At 45.6% G+C, this 26,833-nt stretch overlaps 1 pseudogene; it reads left to right on the top strand.

Annotated features, from left to right (window-relative positions):
* The first annotated feature begins 18,695 nt into the window (after positions 1–18,695).
* On the top strand, positions 18,696–18,813 carry LOC126285599 (5S ribosomal RNA; annotated as a pseudogene).
* The last annotated feature ends 8,020 nt before the right edge of the window (positions 18,814–26,833 follow it).

Here is a 26,833-nt window from a genome sequence, read left to right as displayed (position 1 = left end):
GAGCCTTTCGTACCTCCCCCGCTCCACGCCCAAACACACACATCGGCTCCCCCGCAGGCCCCACACGTCCGCACTGCCGTCCGCCGAACCCGGCAGAGGCGCAGCGACCCGCTGATCCTCGTAAAAGCCGGGGCTAAAAATAACGTTACCCCTGATCGTATTAGGGAGCCTCCACTCCAGCCGCGGACAGCGCAAGCTGAGCAAACGCCCGCCGCCCTTTTCCACCTCGCCATTGTTTTCAGATCCGATTGTTTGATTCCTTATCAGGCCTGAATCAGATTTCCACTAATGGAGCGGACAACGCCCGCATACGTTTGCCGCATTCGCACTCCCACAGTTGGTGTCTCTTCACAGGAAGATCTCCAGCCATTCTATCAAATCTGACGCTGTCGTATTGGAGCACGCGCTATATTTTCGAAAAAAAAAGTTCACAATTGTCTTCAACGCACTCCAGGGACTTGCCACAGTTTTCAGGTGCTTTTTATTAAAAGTGAAATATTCAGAAGAGACAAAATGTAAATTTTCTACCAAATACAAAAAGGTCAAAGAGTGCAAGAGAAACAAAAATATATAGCCAGTTTCTAGTTTCAAAAGTAACCCAACGAAGAGGTCAGTTAACATCAACTACAGGCTTGTTCATACGCCACACTTACAAAATGTTACTCTTATGTTAGACGAGCGTACATAAGGATGCACGACTTGCAGTTTTGCGAATCATAAATTTGTTGTCTATAAAGAACTTGAGCGTAAAACTGCAAGTCGTGCATGCTTATGTACGCTCGTCTAACATACGAGTAACATTTTGTAAGTGTGGCGTATGAACAAGCCTGTAGTTGATGTTAACTGACCTCTTCGTTGGGTTACTTTTGAAACTAGAAACTCGTAATATTATAATTTCTTTTAATCCAAAGTGAATCAATTAAGACTTGAACTACTCTCATTTCGTGAACGGTTTAACATATAGAAACGAGGTTTTTCGGCAAATGATAGTCGGGAGAAGCTCATCCAACTTCGTTGTATGGATAATATCCTTAAGGCCAGTTTCAGTCAAGGTATTCAATGAAGTACTAATGCCAGGCAATTTGATTACTATAGTTCAGAAATAAGCTCAATAGGCAACATACACAAATTAACAAAAGTGTTACAATTAGTTCCACAAGAAAGTGTACACCGTAAATATATAGAAGCCGCAGTGACATCGCTGGTAGTGGTCACGAATCTGCAGTCAGTGTGCTTTTGTTCAAAATGGTTCGAGTGGCTATGGGACTTAACATATAAGGTCATCAGTTCCCTAGACTTAGAACTACTTAAACCTAACTAACCTAATGACATGACACACATCCATGCCCGAGACAGGATTCGAACTTGAGACCGTAGCAGCAGCGTGGTTCCGGACTGAAGCGCCTAGAACCACTCGGTCACGTCAGTCGGCGCTCTTTTGTACAGTGTATAGATAAATAGGGTGAGACTTGAATGTTTTGTTTTGTTGGTTGAAAATACTGAAAATTTGTGGTAACGTCTTATGGAAACAAACTGTAGAGGCCATCAGTCCTAAGCCTACACGCTATTTAACATAATTTAAACTAACTTACACTATGAACAGCACACACCCACGCCCGAGCGAGGACTCTAAACTCCGACGGGGCAAGCCGCACCAACCGTTGAGGTTTTCCGGGTTGGATTATTTGCTCTTATTTACAATCCAATAAACGCTGAAAGATATGCAGTATTTATCAGAAATTCCTTCTCAGGTCCGTTAAGAAGCTAGTTGCTGGGAAAGAGGGAAACTGGGTGGAAACTGGGTGGTTGAAGAGGAGAACGATCCGAAACATCGCAGCCGTCCCTCAACAGCATGAAAACAAGACAACGGGGTGTCCACAAAGGATAAGCGTGCAGTGTCTCCGGATGCAAATCCGATCGCCAATGTTTGGTCGTATATTAAAATAGAGCTTATAGGAAAGCTAATGTAAACTTTGAAGCACCTGTCATATAAAATCAGGACTATATGGAGATCATTACTGAGAGAATATGCAGGAAATATCGTGAAAAGCATGCTAAAAAGGTGCCAAGGTATATTCGATAATGGTGACGCTTGGATTAACTGCTAGGCAAATGTGTATTTAGTAATAACTTGTATTTTCATGTAAACATATATTTATAAAAAATAGTTCAAATGGCTCTGAGCACTATGGGACTCAACTGCTGTGGTCATCAGTCCCCTAGAACTTAGAACTACTTAAACCTAACTAACCTAAGGACATCACACACATCCATGCCCGAGGCAGGATTCGGACCTGCGACCGTAGCGGTCGCACGCTTCCGGACTGCGCGCCTAGAACCGCGAGACCCGCGGCTGGCTCATATAGTTATAGCAGTGTGCATTATTCCATACAGATAATGGCATACACTTTCTTGAGGAACTGACTGTAAATCAAACAGACATGTCGTGTAGGTGTATTGCTAATGTGACTGTTCGTGTAGTGAGTGGAAAGTCGCGGCAGAACGACGCACTTGAAGGGGCTGCAAGATGTCAGTTGACAGTAAAGCACCAGAGTAGTAGAACAAAGTATGCTCTACCCACTCTCCACAGTTGACAGATGCATTCAAGATGGCGAATCAAGGATGACAGCAATAGACATGACAATGTGGCAATGACTTAATGGCATGAATTTGAATTGTTGGCAGGAAAATAAATCACTTGGGCTACCTCCACTAACCTAGGTCATCTGACCACCACCTCTTCCTAGAAGTTGGTGGGAAAAGGACTCAGACTGTGCTGGATAGCTTTAAGCAGTCTTTAATTAAACATGTTGAGGCAGTACCTCCATCCAGTGTGTACACCATTAGCTCTAGAGTCCAACTGACCTAGTACACAGTACTGCCACTTGAGAGTGCCATCATCCTTCCTATCACGTAATCCAAGATGGCGTTCGTGGGAAAAAGACTCAGCCATCGCTGGTCTGCTGGAGAGATGAAAGAGTGTGCTGTATATTACTTTTGAAATAATTTATTAATTGACAGATATTACGTAATTCATTTATTACACTGATACAAGACACTCACTCTGGCATGCTTGGGGTCACAATACACGGTTTACAGACATACAAACTACTTGAAAAATCACCGAAATAATACAGTACACTGACGTGCAAACACACTCACTAATTATAAATTGTCGAAATAATGTATACAATTTATTTATAGACGGATTTCAAGTAGGTTATTTATTACACTGGTACAAAACACTAACCCTCCTGTGCTTGAGGTCACAGCAAACAGACTACAGTTTCCATCACTATGTAGTGGCTCCTACATCCCAGCACAAAGGATGTCTTGTGAAGGAATAGAGTATTATGATTGGCTCTTATTGAATTTACCCTCTGAATTACTGATGCTGCCTGTGTGGAAGCACTTCCCGTCTTTGTTTTTCCTTTCTGCAGATGAGACTCTCAGTGGCTAAAAGCTACACTCCTGGAAATGGAAAAAAGAACACATTGCCACCGGTGTGTCAGACCCACCATACTTGCTCCGGACACTGCGAGAGGGCTGTACAAGCAATGATCACACGCACGGCTCAGCAGACACACCAGGAACCGCGGTGTTGGCCGTCGAATGGCGCTAGCTGCACAGCATTTGTGCACCGCCGCCGTCAGTGTCAGCCAGTTTGCCGTGGCATACAGAGCTCCATCGTAGTCTTTAACACTGGTACCATGCCGCGACAGCGTGGACGTGAACCGTATGTGCAGTTGACGGATTTTGAGCGAGGGCGTATAGTGGGCATGCGGGAGGCCGGGTGGACGTACCGCCGAATTGCTCAACACGTGGGGCGTGAGGTCTCCACAGTACATCGATGTTGTCGCCAGTGGTCGGCGGAAGGTGCACGTGCCCATCGACCTGGGACCGGACCGCAGCGACGCACGGATGCACGCCAAGACCGTAGGATCCTACGCAGTGCCGTAGGGGACCGCACCGCCACTTCCCAGCAAATTAGGGACACTGTTGCTCCTGGGGTATCGGCGAGGACCATTCGCAACCGTCTCCATGAAGCTGGGCTACGGTCCCGCACACCGTTAGGCCGTCTTCCGCTCACGCCCCAACATCGTGCAGCCCGCCTCCAGTGGTGTCGCGACAGGCGTGAATGGAGGGACGAATGGAGACGTGTCGTCTTCAGCGATGAGAGTCGCTTCTGCCTTGGTGCCAATTATGGTCGTATGCGTGTTTGGCGCCGTGCAGGTGAGCGCCACAATCAGGACTGCATACGACCGAGGCACACAGGGCCAACACCCGGCATCATGGTGTGGGGAGCGATCTCCTACACCGGCCGTACACCTCTGGTGATCGTCGAGGGGACACTGAATAGTGCACGGTACATCCAAACCGTCATCGAACCCATCGTTGTACCATTCCTAGACCGGCAAGGGAACTTGCTGTTCCAACAGGACAATGCACGTCCGCATGTATCCCGTGCCACCCAACGTGCTCTAGAAGGTGTAAGTCAACTACCCTGGCCAGCAAGATCTCCGGATCTTTCCCCCATTGAGCATGTTTGGGACTGGATGAAGCGTCGTCTCACGCGGTCTGCACGTCCAGCACGAACGCTGGTCCAACTGAGGCGCCAGGTGGAAATGGCATGGCAAGCCGTTCCACAGGACTACATCCAGCATCTCTACGATCGTCTCCATGGGAGAATAGCAGCCTGCATTGCTGCGAAAGGTGGATATACACTGTACTAGTGCCGACATTGTGCATGCTCTGTTGCCTGTGTCTATGTGCCTGTGGTTCTGTCAGTGTGATCGTGTGATGTATCTGACCCCAGGCATGTGTCAATAAAGTTTCCCCTTCCTGGGGCAATGAATTCACAGTGTTCTTATTTCAATTTCCAGGAGTGTATTTTGAATGGATCACCATATTGCACCAACAATTAAACCTTGCAAAGTGGCGTGCACGTCATCATATATGGAAAGAAAGATTCTTACTCAATTACACCGTTCTGCCACTGAGGGCAGGAGCTAGAATATTAGAGTCTGAAACTGATCTTCAACCCAGCAATATATCACTGCGTACCGTGTCGATGTAGTAAACACACAATTCGTATCCTGTACCTTACAAAATCGCCCCTTTTACATAATTCGTGTAGCTGTCGACCGCCAGACACTAGTACATATACCGCAAATACAGAAAGCATAAGCACATGCACTGTAGGTATACTCCTCGCTGCACTAGATATTTCCCGCGAGGTCAGGCAGTCATCTACCCCTGATACATGACCAGAGCGCCCTCAGTGAAACGAAGTCGCTCCCAGAACTGTTCTACAAATTCAAGGTTGGCTCTCTCAGCACAAATGCTTTATGGTTTGTGGTCCCGACCTGCTTGATTGCTTGTTTTTCTACACCTAGCTGAAGACTCTGGGATTACAAGAACATACGTAATTTCGAATGGTTTGCCATATCATTTTCGAGATATTTCTCGATATCGAGCACATAGCAACATCGCTTGTATAGCAGTATTGCTCATGCAACATGAATCCGAAGATGTAGACTGGAATATATTTCTCTAGAGACCCGAAACTTTGGTGAGGTGGGGCGTGCTGTAAACCACTGAGTAACTTGAATCTTATCCCACCTGCAAAGACGTTTACAACAAAACTCGAAAAAAGAAAAAGGGGGTACTGATATTTCCACTCGCAAATATCGATGTCGGTGATGTAACAGATTACAAATCATCCATCATCCCTATAATTTACAAAGTGTACTAAGGTGTTTCTCATGTCTAGTGAACCAGTAAATGTGTCTTTCACCTGCTAGATGCACACACCACAATCGATGTTCCCTCATCTAAATAAAGCTATGAACTGTGCAGAAGCAGTCAACTGGACAATTTACACAAGAAGGAATAATGGTCGAATGAAAACACACATCCATATTGAATCTTCTCAAATTTCCATGCAATTATGAAAGCTGTCTATCACATACTACGTATTAGTACGTTGTTCGAACGTCTAGAGGACACCTTGGATAAATCAGCTACCTTCCTGCACCCCAACAGACCTCTCCATGTGGACAGTTCGTACCATTAGCTGTAAACTTGAATTATTGAATAATTCTTGCTACATGCCACCAACAGTGCGCCTCGCACCCCTAGACAGAATCGTCCTAGGAAATCAGTCACAAACATACTTGATCGCTATACTTACAATTAAATGCTACGATTGTAGTCTCAGTTGAACAACATTCGACAATGAGCGATTTGTCGGAAATACATCCTGCTGATGGCTGCAGCACTGGAAATAGAAATACCTGTACCATTCTTATGACTTGACATAGATTTCCCTTTGCTATCGCAGTATCCCACGTGAAATCCATACCTTTTTCACGACTGGACATAATCATTTCCTTTGCACATGTCAGATGCTCAAGGCGAAACTACCACACAACCCCTACTACTAAGAACAATATTTCGCCCATGACTGATTGCTGACAATATGATATAATAGTCAGAGATAATCAGCGGTGGGTGGACATGTCTCATAAGTTTTTCTTGCAAGTCTTCTGTGTCTTTGAAAGAGAGGAGTAATCGTCTTACAAATAGCCAGATGTTGAAAAAAATACGATCGCGACAATTACTGTATGTTGCTGTCACAAGCACTCTTGGTTCTACAGGTACATGTAAGCATCCATGTTAAAAGCTATACTGGCATTATAAATCGAGGTATGGCACTACCTCCGAGTGACTTGGTTGTTCCAGACAAAAACCGCGACACTGAATACAGGCGGTGATCATAGGGGTGTATGTTATCACACCAGCAGTGATGTTATACGTCGCCGATGGTGCATCCTCGTAATAAAATTACCAAATTTTGAAAGTAATTTGGCTAAGGAGCATGGTATGAAACCGGTATTTGGAACTCCTCAAGCCACCGCTAGATATTTCTCCAGTATTCATAACACATTCTGTCTTGATTCCATGTCAGAGGCACTGCGAAATACCAACTGAGTTAGAGTTGATGGTTGATTGAGGAGGATCACAAACAGTAGATGGTGTTCCGATTGAGGTCGTAAGAAATGTACAATATATTTTCAGAATTATAGTGTTACGCTCTCTGGTATAGCTCCGGTCTGGGAGGTGGAATTAAGTGTTTTCATTCAACCACATACCTGCGTTGGATCCTATGGAGAAGTCCTTCAACAATTACAGCCACTAGTGAATCATGTTTCTGGCACTCTCGTATCCTAAAACGAATCATCCATCTCAAAACTATCAATTACATTAAAACTTTAGACAGTCCTTATGCCTAATGGAACTCCTGCGATTTCTGCAGCTTTGAGCATGTGATAGTTCCAATTAAAGAAGGATCTGAGTAGAAGTCAGAGAGAGCTGTATCTACCACCTTCCGCGACCTCTGTAGAGAGAGAGTAACCTGAGTTAGTGTGACAGGACCGTGTTTTGACCATTCAATAGAAAACTTAATATGTTATCGTAGCTCCGCCAATAGTGTATGATGGAACTCTTCGCTGATTCGTTGCGTTTTTGACGTGCACTGATTATTTTTCGGTGTTTGGGGTTGTGAGCGTGTTTCAATAGTGTTACACATGCATTATGTTTTGACAATTTACCAGTTGTTTTCGTGTCTGTCGCATTATTTTGTGTACAGTTGTGCAGGCTGTGCACTACAGGATTTCGACAGTTGAAGATTAGCAAGCATGTTTGGAGAGTCTTTTCCATGTATTATTTTTACAATTTAAGAGTTGTTTGCATCTCTGCACATCAGTGTTGCAGTATCGATAGCTGCGGTACTGCGCTTGCCACGAGGAGAAACGCAGGTTGGCAGTAAAGTTCCTGCGGGCCACCACGAGGGGGCCCAGCCAGGTGGCAGCCAATAGAAGAAGAGCCAAATAGAAGAATAGAAGAAGACGACGAGCCGCACAGCATGAATATTGTATCCTGTACTTTGCTTCACTCAACATATCAGAAGTTATGTAATCTGTTTATTTCTCTTAATACAAGTTATTACTCATTGTTTGGTTTGTGTTGCATATCCGCACAGCCTGGAAAACTTCCTCCATTTGAACCCATTATTTGGCGATTTATGAGTAATTTGCAGGTCTGTAGTCTATTTACTGTGACCTTAAGCACAGGTGGGTGAGTGTTTTGTACCAGTGCAATAAATAACCTACTTGAAATCCGTCCCTAAATAAACTGTATGCATTATTTCGACAGTTTATAATTAGTGAGCGTGTCTACACGTCAGTGTACTGTATTATTTCGGTGATTTACAAGCAGTTTGTATGTCCGTAGACTGTGTATTGTGACCCCAAGCACGTCAGAGTGAGTGTGTTGATTCAGTGTACTAAATGAACTACTTGACATCCATCCCTTAATGAATTGTTCCAAAATAATATACAGTACACTCCAACCTCTCTCCAGTAGACCAGCGCCTGCTGAGTCTTTTTCCCGCCATTTTCCCCCTCCAGACCGCCATCTTAGATTACATAACGGGTGGGAAGATGGCACCCTCTGGTGGCAGTGCTGTTTACTAGATCAGTTGGACTCTAGTGCTAATGGTGAACACACTGGATGGAGGTACTGCCTCAAATTGTTTAATTATAGACTGCTTAAATTAAGAGGTCCAGCCTATCGAGCTCATTCTGAGTCCTTTTCCCGCCAATTCCTAGGAGGAGGTGGTGGTCGGATGACCTAGGATAGTGTAAGAAGCCCAAGTGACCTATTTCCCCGTCATTTTCATAGGTCAGTGGAGGTAGCTGTGGTGTGTTGTATTGTTTTGCTGGAGTTTGAACTTCCCACAGTTTTCTGTTGGAGTGGGGGAGGGGGACGAGGGAAGGGGTTAGGTTAGTGGAGGTAGCCAAATTGACCTGTTTTCACACCAAACCTGGAACTTCCCACCCTGATGTCATAGCAACATTGTGATACACTATCTCCGCCATCTTGGGTCCGCCATCTTAAACTTGAATAAATTTGGTAAGAGTGGAGAGTGTGGTAGAACATACCTTGTTTTACTACTCATCAGTACGGACGCATTAAAGGTCACTGTAAAACAGGCCATTCGCTACCTATGATTCGATCTGCATAATAGCGTCATGTGCAAATGATTTGTTTACTGGGCAAGATGCCCGCGTGTGCAGCAGAATCAAAGTGATGTGGTATGGACATGAAATTGGTTCGTATTGTTATGTAATGTTAAACTGCACAGCCCATCACGTATGACGTGGGCACAGAATGATCAGTAACTATGAGTCTAAGGAACCGTGGGCTGAGTGCTCTGGAACCGAATTCGGCGTTCGAGGAGCCTACAGGATGTCTTGTATCGCATCAAACTGTTAGTAGACGATTGCATGATGCTAATATCCGTTCCCGACGGCCATGGCGAGCACCACATCATACAGCACAACTCCATGGACTCTGTTGCAGTTGAGGAAATCATCCATAATGACCGCCCATTATTGGCATCAGGTGCTGTATATGCACGATACACAGATCTGTTTGTATCCTGATAATCGCATATAACGGTGTATGGAGACAACCCAATAGTAATGAATGCGTCCAGCACTGTGTCCCGTATGTAGAACATGGCGGTGATTAAGCCAAGTTCTGAGTCTGAGGTGGCGTCACAAGGGGAACAGTACACCTCTCGTGGTTGTTGAGGGAAATCTAATTACTCTGTGGCACAAGGACAAGATTCTGCAAATCAACAGTGGGACCATATCACCAAAATTTTGGTGGCAATTTTATTTCGGATGATATCTCGCTTCCTCATAGTTCTGTTCTCGTCAACACGTTCCCTCATCACGCTAGTATCAACAGAGTGGAATGGCCTGTCTATTCCGTGGGCATCAACCCAGGCGAAAACGGTGTGCGACCGACAGAAACGACTTGTCTTCAGACGTCAACAACGACCACGGACTCTATTTGACTGGTGCAGAATCGCCATTGATGTGTTAGGGAATTTGGAGCACCACGACGGGTTCAAACCCTCATCCCAGAAAGGGAACGTTCCACCAAGTTTTGACATTGCTTATGGAGCTGTGAGAAACTTCCATGAGAAACGATATTTTTGTTATACTTAAGTTTATTTTCCTAATTTGGTGATCTGGACGCATTGCAAGTATTTCTACGTGCCTCAGAGTCAACATTCGATTTCTGTGTCACGAATTTTGGAATAGAAGGGTGAAGGAAAACTTTTGTTGATGTGTGTTTTAGACAGCTGCTTAAAACCCGCTGGTCGCCTTGGTGCGCTGTAGATGCTACGAAACCAGGCTCTGACGTGCCCCTCAACCGCTGGCGCAGTTAAGCGGTGTGTGAAAATGCCAGTCGATTGTATAGATTCAGCGCAGTAAGATCGATCGAGAGTGGGACATGACAAAAAATAGAGATAGGAACTGTCATTTTTGGACGTGTCTGTGATGTCAAATGAAAGAAGTTACCCGATTTGTTGGTGTTACGACGAAGACTGACAAACGTGGCCTCAAGGAATATCACTACTGACAGCCATGTAACACTGAGCGAAGACAGTGATCGTACAGAGATCCTAAGTAAAGAGAACCAGTGTCACATCTTGTCTATTGTAAACCCTCGTGATGTCTGTAGAATATAGCGTGTGTATATGTGGTTGCCTAATGTTTCTGCATCGAAATTTTCACGCCTAGAAATGATTAAAATGACGCTGACATTGACAACCATCACCTAGAGATTTCCATAACACGAAATACCGTGTTGTGGTTTCATTACGTATCAGTTTAGCACATCCAACCGAGAATGCTTATCGGAATGCTACTAGAATGAATCACAGTGTGAGACTGTAATTTGCTCATTATAATGAAACATCCAGTGTGAAAAAATTGTACGAATATGAAATACACAATACTGAATTATTTCCTACTTGTAATTTTGGGATTGGCAGTGCATATTTTTGACTTTAAACATAGACGTACAACGAGTTGGCCGATACTGATTAGTGGTGAGAACAGAAGACCTATACCCTGATTGGCACTTTCATAAAACGCTCGGTGGACAAGTAAATGGAACGCAACACATTAACTGCATTGTTTGCCTATCTGCCGTACGGCAGTGTGTGTATCACCTATTGATGTACGGAAACACTCGTACTGCACTGATGATCTGCCCGCTTGTGTGTTGGCCACTGTGCAGATGATGAACGTGGCGTACGTGCAATTCTCTGGCTACACAGTGGACACAAGGTTCCATTCACATGTTTCTAGGGCTGAATTTACTTCAGTACAAGGCAGAAGACAAGTTAAGACTTTCGTTTGTTCACTACCCAGGAATAGAAATTCAGCCCAAGTGTTCTCCTGTAAAGACGCACTTCCTTGTAGACAGAGAGCTAAGGAATCATCACTTCCGTAAACAGGATAACAACTCTATTCACAGAGAAACGACTTCACGCGCTCCTTGTGTCTAAAGCAACACTGCTGAAAATTGAAGTTCCAGCTTCTCTGTTGTGGCTCTCAAGCTATACGCAGTTCCCTGCTAGACACATGAAGTCTGCTTTTGCGCTTAGGCGACGGATCCCGACAGCCATCACAAAAGATTATCTACCACAAGGGTGATGAATCGGGCAGACAGTCATTTGGAACTTATACTCCTTTCAGAGGATTTTCTGGAGAAACGAACCTCGCTGGTGTCAACGTATGGTGTCAACAGTATCAAGAATGTCGTCAGCGAATAAATGATTCCAACATTCAACTGCATTTCTAGTGCCCTTGGTATTTCTTTTGAGTCCATTAGGATGACTGGTGATTTGTGTGATGCCTTTAGATGTCTTTTCACAGATGGCTTTTGGCGCACATGGTCTTCTTAACTCTTCCAAAATAAGAGTTCCTTCTTCTTTTGTCTCTTCCATCTTCCGGCGGTATGCTCACCACCTTACTCCATTACAGAATCGCCTTCACATTCTTCCATCTCTTCTTGTGAATTAATGTCTCTCTCATCACCAAGATCCTCAGATAGCATGCGGTCATTGCACACCACGAAATCCTGAATTTCTTCAAGATGATCTGGATTTCCAGTTGGTACGATGAATGGCAGTTAGGCCGAAATGTGGGAAAACGTAACTTAATGTAGATTAGTAGGAAGATCAAACCTGTAATGTTTGGATACAGTATTAGTAGTGTCCTGCCTGACACAGTTGAGTCGTTTAAATATCTGGGCGTAACGTTGCAAAGCGACATGAGGTGGAACAAACGTGTACGAAGCGTGGTAGGGAAGGTGAATGGTAGGCCTTGGTTTACTGGGAGAATTTTAGGAAAAAGTGGCCCACCTGTAAAGGAGACAGCGTAGAGGACGTTGGTGCAAGCTGTTCTTGAGTACTGCTCGAGTGTTTGGGATCCGTACCAGGTCTGATTGAAGGAAGAAGCCATTCGGAGGCGGGCGACTAGATTTGTTACGGTTAGGTTCGAACAACACGTAAGTGTTACGGAGTTGCTGCGGGAACTCAAATGGGAATCCCTAGAGGGAAGACACCGTTCCTTACGAAAAACACTATTAAAAATAAATAGGAGAGCCGGCATTGGAAGCTTACTACCGGAAAGTTTCGCCGCCGCCTACATACATTGCGCGTAAGGACCACGACGATAAGATTACACACATTAGGGCTCATACGGAGGCATATAAACAGTCGTTTCTCTCTAGTTCTATTTGCGAGAGGAACAGCAAGGCAAATGACCTTACGGTGGCTCGCACAGTGCCTATGTAGGTGTAGATTGGAGCAGAGTTATAACTGCGTGGACAATCTGGAGTTTAAAAGAGAGAACAAGATATTCAGGCTTAATGTGCCTGAACAGCCGCCGTCCGCGGTGGCCGCACGGTTCCAGGCGATTCAGTCAGGAAGCACGCGGCTGCTACGGTCGCAGATTCGAATCCTGCATCGGGCATGGATGTGTGTGATGTCCTTAGCTTAGTGTGGTTTAAGTAGATCTAAGTCAAGGGTATTGCTGGCCTCAGATGTTAAGTCCCGTAGTGCTTAGAGCCATTCGAACCTGAACAGCCAAGCTCAGTATACTTTACATTTTCATGAAATATTCGCAAAATTCACATTACTCATCCGTCAAGTGATCAGAGTAACGGATGAAAAAGACCGAAAAATGCACATGTCTGTAAGTGAGACGCAATCGGGCGGAATGAGCTTGAGAGGCCACTAATGTCACATGCGCTCTCCACAAAGGTCACGTGAAAACTAATCAACTCCTCCGTCCGAATAGACCTCTAAACGCACAATGGTACCGACCGGCCGCCGTATCATCCTCAGTTCCAAAGGCATCATTGCATGCGGATACGGAGGGGCATGTCGTCAGCACGTCGCTTCTCCCGGCAGTCGGTCGGTTCATGAGACCGGAGCCGCTACTTCTCAGTCAAGTAGCTTGACTGTTTGCCTCACAAGGGCCGAGTGCATCCTGCTTTGCAACAGCGCTCGGCTGACCGGATGGTCACCCATGCAAGTGCTAGCCCAGCCGGACAGCGCTAACTTCGGTGATCTGACGGGTGTTACCACCACGGCAAGGCCGTTGGCCTGAAAACTAATAGAGGGGATTGTGAATGGTACCTGAAGGCATGATGGTACCAAATGTGGGAAAATTTCAAGCCTCCTACCTGGGGAGACTGAAACAAAAATATGTCAACTGTGCCGATACCACAGTGCCGAAAGAAAGGGAAAACATTTCGTTTCGTCCCACTTTATGGACCGATTTTCCATACTTACAGCGGCACAATAAGCTCTAAAATGCGACGCTACTTGCACTCTGAATGTGGTCCTCCACTCATTATACACAATACACAGTAATTTAACAGTGTGTTTTATACACTACTGGCCATTAAAATTGCTACACCTCGAAAATGATGTGCTACAGACGCGAAATTGAACTGACAGGAAGAAGATGCTGTGATATGCAAATGATTAGGTTTACAGAGCATTCACACTAGGTAGGCGCCGGTGGCGACACCTACAATGTGCTGACATAAGGAAAGTTTCCAACCGATTTCTCATACACAAAGAGCAGTTGACCGGCGTTGCCTGCTGAAACGTTGTTATGATGCCTCGTGAAATGAGGAGAAATGAGTACCATCACGTTTCCGACTTTGATAAAGGTCGGATTGTAGCCTATCGCGATTGCGGTTTATCGTATCGCGACATTGCTGCTGTCGTTGGTCGAGATCCAATGACTGTTAGCAGCATATGGAATCGGTGGGTTGAGGACGGTAATATGGAACGGCGTCCTGGATCCCAACGGCCTCGTATCACTAGCAGTCGAAATGACAGGCATCTTATCCGCATGGCTCTAGCGGATCGTGCACCCACGTCTCGATCCCTGAGTCGGCAGATAGGGACGTTTTCAAGACAACAAACATCTGCACGAACAGTTCGACGACGTTTGGAGCAGCATGGGCTATCAGCTCGGAGACCATGGCTGCGGTTACCCTTGACGCTGCACCACAGACAGGAGCGGCTGTGATGGTGTACTCAACGACGAACCTGCGTGCACGAATGGCAAAACGTGATTTTTGCGGATGAATCCAGGTTCTGTTTACAGCATCATGATGGTCACATCGGTGTTTGGCGACATCGCAGTGAACGCATTGGAAGCGTATCACCCGGCGTAATGGTACGGGGAGCCATTAGTTACACGTCTCGGTCACCTCTTGTTCGCATTGACGGCACTTTGAACAGTGGACGTTACATTTCAGATGTGTTATGCCCCGTGGCCCTACCCTTCATTCGATCCCAGCGAAACCCTACATTTGAGCAGGATAATGCACGGCCGCATCTTGCAGGTCCTGTACGGGACTTTCTGGCTACAGAAAATGTTCGACTGCTGCCCTGGCCAGCACATTCTCCAGATCTCTCGCCAATTGAAACGTCTGGTCAATGTAGGCCGAGCAACTGGCCCGTCACAATACGCCAGTTACTACTCTTGATAAACTGTGGTATCGTGTTGAAGCTGCATGGGCAACTGTACCTGCACACGACATCCAAGCTCTGTTTGACTCAATGCCCAGGCGTATGAAGACCGTTATTACGGTCAAAGGTGGTTGTTCTGGGTACTGATTTCTCAGGATCTATGCACCCAAATTGCGTGAAAATTTAATCACAGGTCAGTTCTAGCATAATTTATATGACCAATGAATACCCGTTTATCATCTGCATTTCTTCTTGGTGTAGCAATTTTAATGGTCAGTAGGTGCTGCACTAGCGAAAGTGCAGAAAAATGACGGGCGGTTCGTGACTCGTCGTCTTGGACTGTGTCCGGCCTCTGACGTGCCAGGAGCCCAGGCGCCGCCTAGCCGGGAATTAGCGATAAAGCTAAAAGCTGCCAGCCGCGCGGGGCGGCGCTGTGTCGCCCGTCGCTGCTCGTGATAAACGCCAGGCAGCGGGCCGCGCAGTGTGCAGGCCCTACCGGCTGCCGGCTCCCGAGAGATAGCCGCGCCCCCCGAGCCACTGTGCAGCTACCCGACCTTTTTAGGCCGGCGCCACTAGGAAGTAGGAGCCGCGCCGATAGCGGCCAGAGAACTGACGCGTCGGTATCCGGTTCCTGCGACCACCACCCATCCATTTTTTTAACCCATTCGTGACGGTGATACGCGCTTTGATAAAATTCGCTTTTTTCCGAACACATTTTGAATTCTGTATGTTGCGAGCTTGTCGCATCAGAGTGTTGGTAACCGTCGACATTTAACAGAAATTTTCTTATCAAGTTCCTTTTTTTTCCGACGTGAGTCGCATGATAAGCATAAATGTGTTTCTAGAATAATAGCTAGACGTATTTTTAATCTCTCATGGAGTCTCTGACTACCCACTAGTAACGTACACTGCCTGAAAAAAAAATCTCTGGACCTAGAGAGGCGATGTCAATTCTGATCCGATAGCGGCATATGTCACCTGGGGGATTCATATGTGAATATAACGTTATGTCCATTATAATTCAAATGGTTCAAATGGCTCTGAGCACTATGGGACTTAACATCTAAGGTCATCAGTCCCCTAGAACTTACAACTACTTAAACCTAACTAACCTAAGGACATCACACACATCCAGCGGTGGCGTTGTTCCGGACTGTAGCGCCTAGAACCGCTCGGCCACCTCGGCCGGCCCATTATAATTATCCGGGCTGTTATGGCATGGTCGGTTGATGAATTCTGTGTCAATTCCCAACATTTCGAGCCCGTCTGCGGAGGACATCTACAAGGGGGTCTCTAGCTCGATGGAAGGTCCAACACACCCACTGGATCGCTACTGACTGCCGCTAAATTCCGTGTCCGCGCGTTCCCGCGCCAAGGCGTGACGTCACGTGTTTTGTAAACGCCAGTGCAACTGGCCGCTGTCCACTGCCGTCGATCGCCGTTGCCATCACCCAGTAGTGGACGGGTGGTACACCTCTTCTTCAACACCGGCATCAATATACCGTTTAACTTCACGCCCTCCTCCTTTCGAGTGAAATTATTCGGGTGTTTGGCGATTTCGATTGCCTCCCTGTAGAGCCTTTCGTAATATCCGCTTGTGGCAGCTAGTACTTGCGTCTCCTCGAAACGAATATGGTTGTTACCTGGCTGGAAAGCATGCTCCGCAACAGCTGATCGTTCCGTTTCTCCTCTCCTAGAATTGCCCTTGTGCTCTTACAAGTGTTAGACACAGTTCTTTTACTGGTACTCACATATACATCTCCACAGCTGTATGGGGTCCTATACACTCCAGCTTTGTCCAATGGTTTGCGAGCGCTCTTGGCAGACTTCATGTATTTCTGTATTTTCGTGGTGGGCTTGTAAATTACGGTAATATTCCGCTTCGTCAAGATCCTCCGTATGATTTCCGTTTCATTTTTAACATTCCTTAATGAAATTTGACTGGGAGGTACCGTCTTTCATGCACTTCACAGTATGTGCAATATTGTGCACGTTCTAGCCAAAAAACAGACATGCGCTAATAGAACATGATAGAGTCTGAAACAATGAATCAGCACCAATGAATCCTTATTGTTTACTTCCATGAGGAAATCTAGAGATGGTAGTGGAAACCGTATGTGGAATAATCTCCAAATAGAGGGATCAAACCTGACAATAAGATGTTTTTATAGACCACCTGCCTCACGAGTCGTAGTGCCGGAGCGTTTCAGTGAAAATTTAAACAGTACTACGAGTCAGTTTCCGGATGATGTTACTGTAGTATGGGGAGACTTCAGTTTGCCAGATGTAAAATTTGGGAGGCATGCGATTAAAACTGATGCACTAATAGGTTCAAAAAAATGATTCAAATGGCTCTGAGCACCATGGGACTTAACGTCTAAGGTCATCAGTCCCCTAGAACTTAGAACTACTTAAACCTAACTAACCTATGGACATCACACACACATCCATACCCGAGGCAGGATTCGAACCTGCGACCGTAGCGGTCACGCCGTTCCAGACTGTAGCGCTTAGAACCGCTCAGCCATATCGGCCGGCGACTAATAGGTATTTGTCTAACATCTATTTGAACGTCTCGTCTGGAAACTGCTTCGAGCAGTTAGAGAAACGCTTCTTGAGGACAACATCTTGGACTTCGTAGTAACTAACAGATAAGAAACTTCCGAATCAGTAAATGCAAAGGAGAGCATATGGCTAATATATCACTGTAGCAAGAGAGATAGGAAAGAAACAGTAGAATATCTAAGGAGACTACTTCACATATCCACCTGTGACGGCAAGGGTGTGGAGGATAAATTGATGTAATTCGGAAGCTTTACTCAGTGTTCCTCACACTGTACCGGGCAAGGTTTTATGGGCTGGAAAAGACGAACCTTGTTACTACGAAACTAACAAGATCTTCATTACATATTTTAGCGAAGTCAAAGTGTAGTGGACAAACAGAAACCGAGTTTTGCTGAAACTAGCGTAAGAAGAGCAATGACAGAAGTGTTCAATGAATTAGAGAGTAAAATGTGATGTGACTAAAAATCCTAAGAAGATTTTGTAACACGTGCCGTCAGGCAGCGGATCTAAATCATCTATTCAGTCACTGTGTGACCATAATACCACCGAAATAAATAACAAAGACAACAGGAAAATACTGAATGCAATACTCCGGAACTGTTCCACCGTGCAAGATCCTACCAGTCATACTTCAATCAATAGATTATCTATAACAGTGCTGAAGTGCCGAACGTGGCAGTCTGTATTCTTCACGGATGAGCTTTCATTCGAAAGTGATGGTGTGTTCAACAGCCGCAAGAGCAACGTCTGGAGTGGTCATTACCACGTCACCCACATCGGTGGCCAACAGCGACGATTCCCTGTCAACAGATTGGAGGGCACTGTATGCGGCATGAATATGCCAGGTGGTGCGTCATGAAACACCAAATACTACGGCTAACTTCTTTCGAAAGAACCTACCACACAAGCAACAATAATTTTCCACCGTTCAATTTCAATTATCACCGATGTAATGCCGCCAGAAATGCACAGAGCGCTGTTCTGACCACGACTCACACTTGCAACGTATCGAGGATATTGCACAGGCGCCGTTCCTGTTCAGATACAACAGCGCAACCTACAGGACTCGCTAGCTTCAGCATATATGCTCAGGTATACACCTGTCGCCGTGTTTCCGTGTTTTTATCCAGCCCCTTTGTGCCTCGCGAAGCGAACACGACGAGAAAGTCGGAGAAATTACGAACTGCTAAGGAATTTTATTACAGCCAACGGCCTTGCTGCAATGGTAACACCGGTTCCCGTCAGATCACCGAAGTTAAGCGCTGTTGGGATGGGCTAGCACTGGGATGGCTGACCACCTGGTCTGCCGAGCGCTGTTGGCAAGCGGGGTGCACTCAGCCCTTGTGAGGCAAACTGAGGAGCTACTTGATGGAGAAGTAGCGGCTCCGGTCTCGTAAACTGACATACGGCCGGGAGGGCGGTGTGTTGCCCTCTTGCCCCTCCATATCCGCATCCAGTGACGAGTGTGGACTGAGAATGACAAGTCAGCCGGTCGGTACCGTTGGGCCTTCATGGCCTGATCCGACGGAGTTTAGTTTTAAGGAGTTTTATTGGCACTAATTCCTGCCACACGTCATTCACGAATGGAACATAGAAATTGGAAAATGATAGCGGTAGCAGACGTATCCTCAGCCACATGCAGTAAAATGACATGGGGAGTGTAGATGTAGATCTTCGCATAGTGATTTATAGCATGGTTAATGTAACACAAAACCACATGCTACTACACATACTTTGCATGTATGATTATCGTTCTTGTTTGAAGATATTTCACAATATTAATTAAAAAAGAATGGCACTTTATCATTGGACAAACTTAGTAAATTAAATCTTCTTAGTAGGCTCTTTTGTGGAACAATAGCATCCTCGTGCTGTACATAGTAACTTATTAATTATTACAGGAAAGTACGACACGTATTCAAGACTTTCGGTCCACTTTTAACTGTTTCACACACAAAAAGAGTATCACAGTATTATAGCCTCAGCCTGAATAATTAAAGTCCTGCCAACGCAAAACGTACAACCCAAAAGTGAAAATGTCTACAACAATCATACTTGAGTTATAGTGGTGCGCTAATACATACTGGTAGACACGCTGGTTAGAAAGCAAAGGGAACATATATAAAATTCCAGGAACCGTATCGGCCTAAAGAGCTGTACACAACTCGTATCATTCATATACTCGCATGTGTACAGGTTTATATATATATATATATATATATATATATATAAGCGGTACCATATATACACTCCTGGAAATGGAAAAAAGAACATATTGACATCGGTGTGTCAGACCCACCATACTTGCTCCGGACACTGCGAGAGGGCTGTACAAGCAATGATCACACGCACGGCACAGCGGACACACCAGGAACCGCGGTGTTTGCCGTCGAATGGCGCTAGCTGCGCAGCATTTGTGCACCGCCGCCGTCAATGTCAGCCACTTTGCCGTGGCATACCAAGCTCCATCGCAGTCTTTAACACTGTATGTGCAGTTGACGGACTTTGAGCGAGGGCGTATAGTGGGCATGTGGGAGGCCGGGTGGACGTACCGCCGAATTGCTCAACACGTGGGGCGTGAGGTCTCCACAGTACATCGATGTTGTCGCCAGTGGTCGGCGGAAGGTGCACGTGCCCGTCGACCTGGGACCGGACCGCAGCGACGCACGGATGCACGCCAAGACCGTAGGATCCTACGATGTGCCGTAGGGGACCGCACCGCCACTTCCCAGCAAATTAGGGACACTGTTGCTCCTGGGCTATCGGCGAGGACCATTGGCAACCGTCTCCATGAAGCTCGGCTACGGTCCCGCACACCGTTAGGCCGTCTTCCGCTCACGCCCCAACATCGTGCAGCCCGCCTCCAGTGGTGTCGCGACAGGCGTGAATGGAGGGACGAATGGAAACGTGTCGTCTTCAGCGATGAGAGTCGCTTCTGCCTTGGTGCCAACGATGGTCGTATGCGTGTTTGGCGCCGTGCAGGTGAGCGCCACAATCAGGACTGCATACGACCGAGGCACACAGGGCCAACACCCGGCATCATGGTGTGGGGAGCGATCTCCTACACCGGCCGTACACCTCTGGTGATCATCGAGGGGACACTGAATAGTGCACGGTACATCCAAACCGTCATCGAACCCATCGTTCTACCATTCCTAGACCGGCAAGGGAACTTGCTGTTCCAACAGGACAATGCACGTCCTCATGCATCCCGTGCCATCCAACGTTCTCTAGAAGGTGTAAGTCAACTACCCTGGCCAGCAAGATCTTCGGATCTGTCCCCCATTGAGCATGTTTGGGACTGGATGAAGCGTCGTCTCACGCGGTCTGCACGTCCAGCACGAACGCTGGTCCAACTGAGGCGCCAGGTGGAAATGGCATGTCAAGCCGTTCCACAGGACTACATCCAGCATCTCTACGATCGTCTCCATGGGAGAATAGCAGCCTGCATTGCTGCGAAAGGTGGATATACACTGTACTAGTGCCGACATTGTGCATGCTCTGTTGCCTGTGTCTATGTGCCTGTGGTTCTGTCAGTGTGATCATGTGATGTATCTGACCCCAGGAATGTGTCAATAAAGTTTCTCCTTCCTGGGACAATGAATTCACGGTGTTCTAATTTCAATTTCCAGGAGTGTATGTGTATATCACTGCGGTAGATATATATACATTAAAAGTGGATATACGTATGAATCTATGTTCCATGGTAAGGGGGGGGGGGGGGTAAGAACTACCTATGTCTCAGAGGGGTGAGGACGAAAAATGAGCGCAGCTGACGACGCAAATAGCCAGACTATATCCAGTATTTGAGAGTGTGAATTGGAACTTTACACGTAATTTAAAATCTTTACAAGACTTTTCCTCGCCCCTCCCCCACGCCCCCCCCCCCTCCCACCACTAAAATTGCCGAATCATGTATGACCTTTCCAATTATTATTTCTTTCCTACTAATTATATTGTTGGCAGAATTGCAGACAATATTCCAATATACTTTTCTCTGCCTCGTGATGACTGGGTGTTGTGTGCTGTCCTTAGGTTAGTTAGGCTTAAGTAGTTCTAAGTTCTAGAGAACTGATGGCCATAGCTGTTAAGTCCAATGGTGCTCAGAGCTATTTGAACCATTTTTTCGAATATACCAATGAATGTAGCTGCAAGAATATATCATCGTATGACACATAATTCAAGAGATATGACGTTATAAATAGTGCGATGCGTGAAAAATTGCTGCATCATGCGTGACCTTTTAAACTATTACTTCTTAACGCCACTGGCGACGCATTTTGCAGAAAATATTTAAATATAATACTGCATATATTTGCATATCATTGTATGACTGATAGTTCGGAGGATATGACGTCAAAACATTGAGTTCAGTGAAAACGATACTGCAGGGTGAATTCTCTAGAGATACAGGTGAAATGCGTCTACAAATGCGTGGCAGATAAGTTAAATGCGTGTGAAATAAGTATGACATGAGAGTACGTGGGCAAATAAAACGGTAGAATAGCGCTCCTAAACCGCTCTATAAGATTCAAAGAAATGATTCAAATGCTCTGAGCACTATGGGACTTAACTTCTGAGGTCATCAGTCCCCTAGAACGTAGAACTACTTAAAACTAACTAACATAAGGACATCACACACTTCCATGCCCGTGGCACGATTCGAACCTGAGACCGTAGCGGTCGCGCGGTTCCAGACTGTAGCGCCTAGAACCGCTAGGCCACAACGGCCGGCTATAAGTTTCAAACAAACTTGGTGCACACATTACTTGGAGAGCACTACAGTGTCGGTAAAAACCAGATATCCAATTGGAGTGGGGGTGATAATGTGCAGGAGATGGAAGGTGAAGGTGACAGATAGAGAGAGAAAGGGAGGAAGTAGATAGAGAATAGGGGGAGGATGATATGGACAGAGAGGGGGAGAGGAGATGAGTAGCAGCAGATGGACGGACGGGTGTAGAATAGCAGGACAGAGAAAGGAATGAGGAGGAGATGGACAGAGACAAGGCTAAAAAGTGATGGATCAAAAGACAGAGGAGAGCAGGAGAAGTACAGTGAGAGGAGGAGGAGGAAATGGACAGAGAAAGGTAATAAGAGAATATGGCTGATTCTGAACTCCACCTACAAAATTTTGAAGGTTGTTCAGCGAATATTTTGGTACAAGCGACACTGGATCTTCTGTGGCTCGATACGGGATAATGGCATTTCATTTGCGTTCATGGCTCTGTTTATCTTCGTATCTGTATTACGCTGAAAATATCCGCAGAACAGTGCAAATGCAGTATGCACCGCTTGTCTCCCTTAATTCCATACATGTTTCAGTAACTTGGTGTCGACAACTGCTATACTCGCACCACACTTCGCTCTCAAACTTGCCCTCAGCGCTGATCAGTTTTTCTTTTATTTTCTTTGTTTTCCTGGCAGTGTTGCTTGAACTTTAACAGCGATACAAAGAGATTCACTGATATATGGCTTGTAGATACGCACATCGCGTAAGGACTCACTAATGCAATCGAAGAGCGGAGAAACGACGCTATGATTGGCTGTGTTCTTAGCGACGGTTCACAACGCAGTACTTTAGCACCTGTCTGACAGTTAGTGCATTGTTTTGTGATTTGTGTTGTATAGTGTTAGCAAATTACATAGTTTTTAACTGTTGTGAAATTATTTCCACGGAATCAAAGGTAACTGGGGATAACAATATCGTGAATAAAACATAATTACACTATCCCTCTGCAACGTGCTACCGAAGACCAGGCGCCGCCTGCACCAAAATACTCAGAAAGTATTCCTGGACGACCTGCCGAATTTTGTCGATGGAGTTCTGGTTCACCCTATATATATATATTTCATGTATATATACAGACACTGAGACCGAACAACGAAAACATCTTCTTATGTATATGTGCCAACAACAGGTAATTACATCGCTTTAGCGCTAAGTGGTGTTATAGGGCTATACCTAATTGATGACAGACACTGAGCATAAAAGGAATTATCTGTGTTTTCCATATCATTAATGAGTTTTGCCCTCAATGAAATCTCGGTAGTTTCGTAACTTTGTTAACAATTAGTTATAGAGTGGCCCAATAACAATGCTGAAATAGAAAAAATTAAGGTCCACCATCGCTCTATTTCTCATTATTTTAGACTTTGCTTATAATTCTGTTATGGGATCATACTAGTTAGTACCATAAACTGTATTCTTTTCAGTGTGATTGACTCCTAGCACTTTTCGACTAGCTGGAAGGTCGAATAAGAGTGATTCAGAGGTGATTATGTGAAGAGGTTTCCTTAGATATTCTACAGTTTCTCTCCTATCTCTCTTTCTACAACGGTATAGTAACCATACGCTCTCCTTTGAATTCACTGATTGGAAAATCTCGAATCTCTTAGTTCTACGAAGTCCAAGATATTGCCCTCAAGAATCGCTTCTCTAACTGCTCGAATCACTTTTCAGACGAGGCGTTCAAATCGGTGTTCGACAAATACCTGTTACTACATCAGTTTTAATCGCATGCCTCTCACATTCTATAGCTGGCAAACTGAAGTCTCCCCATACTACAGTAGCATCATCCGGAAACTGACTCGTGAAACTCTTTAAATTTTCACTGAAACGCTCCGGCATTACGACTCCTGAGGCAGGAGGTCTATAAAAACATCTGATTACCATGAAACTTCCTGGCAGATTAAAACTGTGTGCCCGACCGAGACTCGAACTTGGAACATTTGCCTTTCGCGGGCAAGTGTTCTACCATCTGAGCTACCGAAGCACGACTCACGCCCGGTACTCACAGCTTTACTATGCCAGTATCTCGTCTCCTACCTTCCAAACTTTACTGCGAACGCAGGAGAGCTTCTGTAAAGTTTGGAAGGTAGGGGACGAGATACTGGCAGAAGTAAAGTTGTGAGTACCGGGCGTGAGTCGTACTTCGGTAGCTCAGATGGTAGAGCACTTGCCCGCGAAAGGCGAAGGTCCCGAGTTCGAGTCTCGGTCGGGCACCCAATTTTAATCTGCCAGGAAGTTTCATATCAGCGCACACTCCGCTGCAGAGTGAAAATCTCATTCTGATCTGATTACCATGTTTGATCCCTCTTTTCCGAGATTATTTCACATACGGTTTTCACTGCCATCTTTAGTGTTCGTCATGGGAATAAACAATAAAAATTCGTTCGTGCTGAGTCACTGTTTCAGATTCTTAATCTTTCATGTTCTACTAGCGCATGTCCACCTTTTGGCTACAACATGCATATATATGCACGTACTGTGAAGTGCGTGGAAGACGGTACTTTCCAGTCAAATTTCATTATGAAATGTTAACGTTTTATTCACATATGAATCGCGAGAAGAATGATTGCTGACATTCATTTGTTTATTCTATAATTAGTCTTACATTGTTTTTGCTGTACCTTCGCAGCAATATGAAGGAGCTCGTAGGATGATCTTAGATTCGCCACTTCACGCTGGTTCCAAGAATCCCGTACGTAGACTTGTTATGTTGACTTGGTGTCCCATATATTTGAGCAATGCTTTAGAGTGGGTAGATCGGATGTTTCGTAGCCAATCTCCTTTCTACGAAATCGACTGCATCTACGAAATGCATTGAATTCCGCCACTAAGACTGAGTAAATGAGATCAATCAATTTTCTTGCCCTATAAAGTGTTATATCCAGGTATACAGGAAGCCTGAAAGCTTTTGGGTCAAATTGAAACAGGTAAAAGTGGGACCCAAAACCGATTACATTGACATAGTGATCCAGTGATTGGAAATGCGTATTTATTGTCATATGGATATACGGAGTGTACATTGCATGACAACCACGTAGCTCATAGCAATTGTTCAAAGTGACACCGCCAGCCTTAACACATGCATGGCAATGGGCATAAAAATTATGCTGCACTCTCTCGAAGATATCGGGTGTCTGTTATATCAGGAGACAGAGATTTTGAACCCCACCAAGCAGGTCTTCATCTTCTACGGGGGCTTCATTCCCCAACGTCTTGCCGTAGCTCCAGAGGAAAAAGTCGAGGGGTGTGAGATTCTACGATAGCTTTGGTCTTAGGAGATGGCCTTCCCTTCCAGTCCAACGATGAGGGTACGATTTTCCAGGTGCTCGCTGACATTAACATCGAAGTGGGCTGGTACTCCGTCATATTGGAACCACATAATTTCGGTGACAGAAACGGGTAAGATTTGCAAGAACTATGAAGAGTATCTAGCAGAACACTAGGTAACGGGGATCAGTCCAACTGCATGGCAGTAAATAAGGTCCTATTGGGTCTATTAGGTGATCTTGGACAACACTAGCCCATCCGTTGACAGAGAATCGTTGCTGGCGGCCACCAATATGGGTGGCGTGGAGAGTGTCCTCTCCAGACGTGGGTCTTGCAGCTGTTGAACAACCCATCGGGGGTGAATTAGAGATCGTCTGTGAACAATACAAACTACCAAGCTCGGCACTACAGCACTGCGGTGCATAATCTATTGACAGAAGTAAACATGGGCCTCAATGTCCTTTGATCACAGTGCTTGCACACATTTTTCGTGATCAGGGTGTAATATCTGCTCCACCAGTGATCTCCACACTCTATCTTTTGAAGTGTTCGTTTCATGTACAAGTTGGTGGGTGCTTACCGCTGGTATGTCGGCCACACATTCCAACGCCATCTCCTCAAAGTCTGATGTTAGGACATGTTTTTGGCGGGAACCTTGGCCGGATGTCTGTGGCGTGAACGATCCTGTCTCTCGTTAGTTGGAATCCACAGAGATAAACTTGTACCGGTTAGCTCTTTATTCGCACGAAGTAATGGCCGCTATCGACAGGGGATCTCAAGTTGATTCCGTATTTCTAGATTTCCGGAAAGCTTTTGACACCGTTCCTCACAAGCGACTTCTAATCAAGCTGCGGAGCTATGGGGTATCGTCTCAGTTGTGCGACTGGATTCGTGATTTCCTGTCAGGAAGGTCGCAGTTCGTAGTAATAGACGGCAAATCATCGAGTAAAACTGAAGTGATATCAGGTGTTCCCCAGGGAAGCGTCCTGGGACCTCTACTGTTCCTGATCTATATAAATGACCTGGGTGACAATCTGAGCAGTTCTCTTAGACTGTTCGCAGATGATGCTGTAATTTACCGTCTAGTAAGGTCATCCGAAGACCAGTATCAGCTGCAAAGCGATTTAGAAAAGATTGCTGTATGGTGTGTCAGGTGGCAGTTGACGCTAAATAACGAAAAGTGTGAGATGATCCACATGAGTTCCAAAAGAACTCCGTTGGAATTCGATTACTCGATAAATAGTACAATTCTCAAGGCTGTCAATTCAACTAAGTACCTGGGTGTT

This window comes from Schistocerca gregaria, chromosome 8 (genome assembly GCF_023897955.1).
Source record: "Schistocerca gregaria isolate iqSchGreg1 chromosome 8, iqSchGreg1.2, whole genome shotgun sequence".
Taxonomy (NCBI): domain Eukaryota; kingdom Metazoa; phylum Arthropoda; class Insecta; order Orthoptera; family Acrididae; genus Schistocerca; species Schistocerca gregaria.
This window is presented reverse-complemented; position numbering and strand designations above follow the sequence as displayed.